The 8,931-nt window shown below is 37.8% G+C and overlaps 1 protein-coding gene across 1 annotated transcript in view; it reads left to right on the top strand.

The window, feature by feature from the left end:
• Positions 1 to 498: 498 nt before the first annotated feature.
• The window catches only part of si:ch211-214e3.5 (zinc finger protein 518A), a 22,014-nt gene continuing 13,581 nt past the window's right edge, over positions 499 to 8,931 (top strand). Inside the window, exons 1-2 of the mRNA XM_050060267.1 lie at positions 499 to 891; positions 7,488 to 7,566. The gene's annotated coding sequence lies outside the window, so the exon portion shown is untranslated. The remainder of the gene's footprint in view (positions 892 to 7,487; positions 7,567 to 8,931) is intronic.

Here is an 8,931-nt window from a genome sequence, read left to right as displayed (position 1 = left end):
CCATATCCTAATGCTCAGTCAATACATAAAGGGGCAGAGAGAAAGAGGAAATCAAGCAGAGACACATAAAATTCAACGGGCATCTTTAAAACACATTTACCCACCAAGAAATATTGATATAGCTAGTGTGAAACATTGGTAGTGCACAGCTGCTACAATGCTGCAATGTTTCAATGTAGGATGATGAGGTAACAATGTGTCAGCTTCACATCCGCCATTATAGTAAGTTTGCGTGTGTGTGTGTGTGTGTGTGTGTGTGTGTGTGTATTTGTGAGAGAGTGAGTGAGTGAGTGTATGTCTGTCTGTGTATTAGACAGGGACAGTAGGAGAGAGAGACATGATTAATATAGGTATTTAGAGTAGAAAAATAAATGACTACTTTATAGGGAGCAACAAAGGCATATCAGCCTACATGTAACGGATTCAATAGGAAATGGCGTATATCCGCCATTGCTGCTCATTGCTTCTTCTTCCACCTAGTAGCCTACACACACACACACACACACACACACACACACACACACACACACACACACGGGCAACGAATGACGTAGGGCTCATGCTGCGAACACACCGTCAGGTCCTTATGGGCGTCTGGTTAAACAGAATACATTTTCACTTCAAAGTTGTTTTAACTGTGTTTACTACGAGAAATATGCCCTTCACGGCACTAGTTTGGTATTTGACAAGCAATACATATTCATCCGCTTCTACATGAGTGTCAAGAGCACATCAGTACCCGGATGGACTGTCATGGCCGCCGTCGCTGTGGATCCATAGAGAGGAGACGAGGAAGGGAAATGTTTCTGCTGTGTGTTTTTTCAACCTATACCTTCTTTTCATAATGTCGGACGTTGACGGGACGCCGCCTGAACTTCCATCGAGTTCATAGTAAGAAATAACACATTTTCTGCAACTTTAAATATCTTCGCGTGGGTGTGGACTTTATTTTGGTGTAAAATAACTGGTTATTAAACTCCACAGACACTAACATCATCGCGAACTTAAGCGGCTCCCATATTTTCCATGTGCCGATCATAAATTGATACAGTGCATTAAAATATCGCTGCTTACATTGTGTAGTCTTTTGTTGCTGTCTGTCTACAGCCTTTAATTCTCCCACTGATGCAGCGTTCCCTCGCGTTTCCCTAAACTTAAGCGACTATTGAGCAAGTCACTCGAAGAAGTGAACAAATTAAATGTTTTTGAAAAGATGTCGAGTAGGAAGGTTAAGGCTGAGAGTCACATTTTTGCAACATGTTGTACTTGTGCCTGTGTTGTGTTACTGACGAAGAGTGGAATTGCAGTTAGGAGACGATGCAACTTTTCCTCTCATCCCTAAGCTTCGTTTCTATCTATCCCATCTCGATGGTGGGCCGGAGTAGCCTACCTGTATGCAGCCCAGGTGTTCACAAAAGTCCTGTCCAGGTTAACTACACTATTAGTTTCACATATCCAGTTTAAATAGAAGTAATAAAAGCTAAGTAGTAGCTGTATACTACTTGAGTTTGATTTGGATCCTATCAATTCCATGTTTTCAAGTATGTTAGTGGTATACCTGCTTGAAGTCAGCCTGAGTGTTTGTGAAGACAGTGTTGGCGCAAATCACATTTTACTAGTCTTGAAGTAGCCAGTGCAGTTAAGTCATAAAATCATGGCAGCCATTTTTCCCCCAACATGGCTTCCTCACATCCACAAGGTTGACAGCTAAGACATATGAAGTTGGAAGGTCAAAACATTAATACTTTAGAAGTGTAATGTTGAATTAAGGTGGTAAAACCTGTAATCAGCACTCTAAGTCAGGGGTCGGCAACCTTTGCTATCAAAAGAGCAAAATCTGTCTGGAGCTGCAAAACATATTTTAGCCTTATAATGAAGGAAGCACAGCCTACTTCAGTACTATTAGGCTTAAAATTCACATTCATTTATACGTTTAACTACCAGGTGGCTACTCTACAGTAAGCTGTTTATGATTATTTGGTAATTTAACTTTGGTGCTTTGGTGGCGAAAGCCAACAAATCTCTCTACGCACTGTTACATTCCTTATTATCCTTAGAGACTTGTGCCTCTTTGGATTTGGACTTCATAACTAGGCTAGGGCCAATGACGTGACGTGCAGTTTTTATGTCCAAAGCCTCTTATGTAATAAAAATAAGGAAAAAGTTCATTTAAAAAAAACACATTTATTGAATCTGTTCATCTGTTTTATCAGGTGATATGAAAATGTATTTAGGGTTTTAAAAAGTCTAAGAATTATTTAACATTGCAGCCGCACAGTGTCATACCAGATAGTTGTCACTTGGCACCTCATATAGTGAAATGCAAAAAAAAAAAAAAAAGCTACAAAAAGTGTTATAAATGAAATAAAACCTCAACTCTCTGTCACAGGCTTTATTGTGTGAGTGTTGCCAATTATATATTTATGTTACTATTATGTGTTGATATCACACAGTATCACATAGTGATGGCTTTGAGTGTAACTATTACTATTGTTATGAAGCTAAGTTATTGTTTTAGTAAAAAAAAAAAAAAAAAAAAAAGCTTCACATGGCTCTTTAGTTTCATTTCTAGTGGTATGCACAGATATTGATTTTTTTCAAAAATTTTGTATTTTCAAAAGAAGTGTATAACCTGTAGTTTATGTACACCTGAGGGTAAGAAAGAAGTAATGAGAAAATATGAATGATTTAGTACTATTCCATAACTCTGACTGAACCAAATCAAACTGACATCACTATTGCTAACACAACAAAAACAAAGAACATTTGTACCTGCCAACATCAGGCTGTGAAAAAGGAGATATTCTGGGGTACTGTCGAATGGCCTACCCTCACCACCCCTACCCCCATATCACCATACACTACAGATGAACATAATAAATACAAGGATGTGAAAGTAAAATGACTTTTGATCAGTATTAAATTTATAGTTAACAGTAAGAGAGAGGGAAATTATGAACCCCAGTGTAACTGTGTAGTAACCTGGTGTATCAGTAAAGTGTATAAACTACACTGCAGAGTGGAGTCTCTACTAACAGAGACAAACAGTGACAGCTGACTCATATGAATGGATTGAATGTGCATCAGCAGGTCCGTGTTACATCTGGTGTATGAAATGTTTATATCGTCAAGCTGCATTTTCATAAACTCACTCAGACGCTATCTCACTGTTCCCCGACAGACTAGCCTACAACTACCAAGCAGAATAGGGATGCGCTTTTGATTCACCTCACACACTCGCACTCAACTCAGACAAACAAGTGGCTGTGTCTCACACACACACATGCAGCCAGAGAGGTAACCATACGAATAATCGCTAACTGTAGCATCACATGGCTAGTGGTTTTTAATAATTTTAACAACAGAGTCGAGTCATTGGATGTAAGCCACTGCTGCTAATTAGCTCTTGCTAACCCTCTGGAGATGGTCCTTTAACGCCGTGTCCAACCTCTGTCGGGCGATCGGAGATCAGACCCTTTGCACAATCCTGTTGTCTTCCTCTGGAACTGTGAAAGATGTCCACACAGCGCCATGTTTTGCCCTATAGACAGTGTTTTACAGTTGTTGTTATTCTTCTCTATGTTGATTGGCGGCTCACAAGCCAAGTTTAAAGGTACACTCACTGTGTCAGCTGTGCAGATGCTGCCCTTGTTAAGTTAATGTAAGCAGTTTGGCCTTGTAATATTGGCATTATTTATCTGCTGTCATTTTAATTATCGGAATAATGCATAAAAATTATAATGTCCTATTACCGACCGATAATTTATTGGACTGATATATATCGGGCATCCCTATTTTCAAGGTGTTTTTTTTTTTTCAATTTGCTTCCTTGTTCTTAAATTTCTTCTTCTGAGAGGTCATAACAAAAGTCTGCGGCAGCTTTGTGACGTGTTCTTTAACTGCAGAACTGTTGCAGAACATCTGTGGTCCTATAATGATGATTCCCATTTTCCTCATAAGTTGAAAGTGTGTGCTGGTCAATCCTATTCAGCACAGGGTCTCCATGTTAAAGGGGCTCCACGTGAAATACAGAGTAGCCTATATGAGTTGTCTGCACATAGAATCTTTGAAAATATAATAAATGATAAAAAATATTGGGAAATGGATTACTTGCCAAATCTGTGAGACAGTGTAGACAGTAGACAGTTCTAGTTAAATGACAATTCATGTGAAAACACATAAAGTGTCATACCGAGTAACAATTTCAGTCAGGCAGGATAACGCTGATTTTTTCACCTAAAACACATAATTGATTTTGAGCTTGGAGCTTAGAAAACAATTAAAGCATGATGCAAAGTACTGTAAAAGATTTTCATACATTTTTCAGCCATTAAATGTGTGTAAAGAACTTGAACAGGTAGGGTCACTTCTAAAATAATTGTTTTATTTCCTGAGCTCTAAATATCAATTGCTGCCTCACTTTATGTTTGACAAGTATTATTGATTCAAAAAGTTTTTATATGATAATATTTTGAAAATTCATTAGCATTATCCCATCTCTGGTGTGTCACGATTTTTAATTAAAACACTTAAAATACATTGTTTGAAAGCACAGTTTTTGTTTGTAAAAAAGTAAAATCTTCATAGAGGCAAAGACCACTTTCATGTACAGTTTTTATCCTATTTTGATTTGTGGTCAACTTGAAAACCTTATGAGTTGCTGGGCTGCTAGGGATATTCAAGACTAGCCACCGCCATGGAGGCTTGGCAAAATGTAAAGTAAAAGGCGCTCGGCCATAGACGCACAATTTTCTTAATGAAATGTTAAAACATGGTTTTTATTCTGTGTATGGGCTACATATTTTTACAGGTGGAGAATGTAAGAGTCACTTAATACAACACTAATGATTGACAATTAAAAATGTAAAAATGACCATTATTCATTTTAATATAGTTTTTTGTCAAAGCCACTGGGAGCCACTGAGGAGTACCACATGTGGCTCTGGAGCCACAGGTTGCCTACCCCTGCTCTAGGTGTTAAGGCTTTTTTACCTCTATATCAGGTACATAATTGCACACACAGGAAATATTTCATAATAACAATAATAATAATAATAATGATAATAATTTCCCTGCGTTGATTTTAAGTTGTCTCGATGCTGCCTCCATCACTATGTCATTGTTGGTTCGATAGAATTATGCCTACTCATTTATAAAGGTGTAAAAGTTATTCTGTTGGGTTCAAACAGATAAAAAAAAACCTTAAATACTAAAATGACTTCTCCACAAATATTACACTTTTAAAACTGCCATTTAACTAGTCTGCCGTTATTGTTTGGTCAATGAAATGACAGAAGATTTAAAGAATGCCTGTTCTTGTTTCCTAAAGACCGTGTGATGTTATCACACTGCTTGTTTTGCATAACAGTCCACAAGCCAAAGATATTAAAGGGGAACTCCACCAGTTCCACCAAAGTGTGTTTCCAGGTGTTAGGAGTACTACTGCATATGTGGGGAAAAAAAGTACTGTAGAGACTTAAGTGTCTCTAGAGGGAGCTCCTCCAGAGTTAGCTTGCAGCTCCTCATCTTCGCTGCAAGCTTTCATACTATGCAAAATCTCAGACCTAACTGTCGGCAGTTAGTTGCATTGTGGGTAATGTAGGTTTGAAAGATTTTGATAAGGAAAAGGGACAGAAAAATCTGCTCAAAATTCATCCAAATTGCTCGGACACACAAACTTCCTGCAGTTATTTCATGCACTGTTTGGGTTAATTGTACAGTTTATCAGTTGGTCTCTACTGTTGTTGTTAGTCATTGTATATAATATGATATACTCATAAGATATGTCAGGGGTCATTAGTATACTCAGTGATAGAGAAGGAAAATGTTTGGATACCACTGCATTCAATAAGGAAAAGCAGCCAGTCCTCACAGTTGAGAAGCTTCAGCTTGGGAATGTTTTGTAGAAAACAATGACTTAAAGGGGAACTATGACCATTTTTCCCAAAACCAAGAGCCATGCCATGAAAATAACATATTGGAATTCTTAACTTAGGCGCTGTTCCCCTTTTAAATGAGTAGTCACTCATCAAGTTTGTTGTTTAATGATTTTCTGTCAGTTGACTTATCAGGAAAGAGTTTCAGCTCCACATGTAACACTGCATTAGTTCTGTCATTAAAAGGATTGTGATCCTAAAAGCACTGCAGTTCTTGCGCACTTAGAACACCTCTCACACTTCTCTTGTACAGGGTGTGTTCCTGTTTATGCTCTAATACTTCGACAGTTATAAATATGATTGATGCAAAGTAGGCTTAACCGATCTTGCTATCAGTGAAAAGCTGGACTATAACCCATATATTTTAGAATGAACTTATTTATGTATCTTTATGTACACAGCACACACACGCAGACAAAAATACTACACTTAAAGAAGAAGAGTTCATCTTTGAAGTGACAAGGGCTGCAATAAGGATGGCCTACTATTACATGTTGCTGAATTTCTTTTATTAGATGAATCAGATAGCCTGTAAAATATATATAGAAATAACAGCAAAAGATTTGTGTGTACGGCCAAAAATTTACAGTGACATGAAAATGAAGAAAAGTTGATTATGACCTTGGAGATAATGAATTTAGCATGTTGTTTCTGAGTGAGGGTAAAATAGACAATCCATTGTTATTAATAGTATGGCAGGCTAATAATTTTTTTAGATGATCATATATTAAAGAGTTATGCAGTGTCTTTCACTTTTCCACCTGCAATTTGTGCTCAGATAATTCCATTGAATCAAAAGGGAGTATGTGGAGTTTTCTTGTGAACAAACTAAAGTTATATTTAAGTTATGTCTGAGCTCTAACAAATGTGGTTAATGCATTTCCTTCCTAATTATTTGCAAAGAGAATTTTCAATTGTAATCAAAGTATTTTAAATCTTGCATTGTTTCCATCCATGTTTACGAGCTTGCATTCTTCTTCTTCCCTGTCTTTGCTGATGCATTGCTGTGTTTCTTGGCTGTTGCTGCCACCTGTAGATCAGTGGAATAGTGTAAAACAGGAATGTGTATTGTGTCACCCACGTGCAGATATCAAAGGGTCCCTCTCATTAAAGTCTGCTCCTATCACTAGAGGTGAAAAACTCCACAGAGCTCCTTTAGGTCCTGATAGCCTGAGCTGTTTCAATAGCAGATATCCCACCATCATAGCAAAGTTTTTGCCTCAAAGTTGTTTGTTTGTTTTTTGAGATCAGAGTAAAAAGAACACATTGTTTGCGGGTAAATCTGGAGCCCTACTCAGATTGAAATATTTCAAGGTGTGAAACATGTCACCAAAATTCTAAGTAGCCTATTCAAAGTCCAGCTAGTAACATGGGTCTCAGCAGTGTGGCATGAATAGCAGTGTTGACTGCTTTCTGTTGATAGGAGAGATTTTTATGTTATTCTCACATTTTTTGTTTATTATTTAAGTCACGCACATGGTTAATAGTATTTAAACAGAAAGTTCAGTTCTGCAGCTTGAAAACCTGTAATTTTCTTGTTGTGTTTTACAGGCGCAGTGGCCACACTACAAACCCCTCTTCTTCAGACACAACATGCATTAATGTTTGAGTTTGTCCTCAAGAAGTACAGGTAATAACTTCTTATTAAATATACTTTTACCATTTATTCTTACTGCAGCAATAGAACTATATATTGAGTGTGGGCCTTAGAATCTGAAAAAAAAGTTGACCAGGTGGGTGGATTTTTGGCACTTATTTACTGGCTTAGACACTATTAAAATTTACTACCCTGTAACTTTAAATTTGATTCAAGAATTATCATATGATTATTGTTGATTATTGTTATTAGTATGACCATTAGTGCTGCACATGTCCAGTGGTGTCTTGTACCACAGCACTGTGCAATATAAAGACATGACCGCAATTGTGACCTTTATTTATAGTTTCCTTATGGTTATGAGGGTCTGCTTTGGTCCCTAGCGACTGGAATGTCACCTTCCACCTTTTCCGCAAGGGTGTGCACAAACCCCTGTGCGGACGTATGTGTGTAGCCTATTTTTTATTATCCTGCAGATTTTACGCATAGCTAACACGTCGACAGCGGATACTCCAATCTCTTGTTCTACACTCTAATCTAGTCTGAAATACTGTGATCAAGCCAGTTAAGCTGCCATACCGCAGTGCTGGGTGTGGACTTGTCCCCTCAGTTGTACTGTTAATGGACCCATGTGTGCGTCCATGTGAGTGCAGTGTCTGCAGATGTTTAATGCAGATCGTATGTCCGTGCTGTTAAAAGCAGTGGCAGTGTTTTGTATTGTAAAGTTGTAGCGAAAATATATGTGTTTGCAGGGTTCCCGCGGTCATGGAAAACCCGTAAGGTCATGGAATTTCACTATCAAATTTTCCAGGCCTGGAAAAGTCATGGAATCAGTCAAAATTATTGAAAGTCTTGGAAAAGTCATGGAATTTAATTTTGTATTATGAGATTGTTACAGTAATCTTCCGTGTATAACTCTCTGTATGTAATTTTTTTTTTTAGCTCTTAACGTACCTTTAAAGGGCCAGTGTGTAATATTTGGCATGGTTTATTGTCAATCTGAATCTGAATCTGAATATTCTACCCATTAATATGTTTATACAAGTGTATAATCGCTATAAAATAAAATTTGTTTGGTTTTCGTAGCCTTATAATTATGCTTTTATATATATGTATATAGCAAGGGCCTTGCTTTAGAGAGGTCGCCATCTTGCGCCGCCATGTATGTATGGCAGACCGAGCGGACAATCCAGCCAGCCAGAGAACGCGTTTCGTGTGTATAAATGAACCAACGAAGACAGCGGAAGGAAGGAAGAAGGAGGAAACAGCAGAGAGTGTTAGTAGTTCGTCGATAGTGAGTAGTGAATGGTTTTTTTTAGTTATAAAGTTTGCGAATGGACCACACTTACCACGCAACAGGAGAGAATGAACCCGAACCGTCATCTGCGAGGAAAAGAA

Source organism: Epinephelus moara, chromosome 13 (assembly GCF_006386435.1).
Source record: "Epinephelus moara isolate mb chromosome 13, YSFRI_EMoa_1.0, whole genome shotgun sequence".
Lineage (NCBI taxonomy): Eukaryota > Metazoa > Chordata > Actinopteri > Perciformes > Serranidae > Epinephelus > Epinephelus moara.
This window is presented reverse-complemented; position numbering and strand designations above follow the sequence as displayed.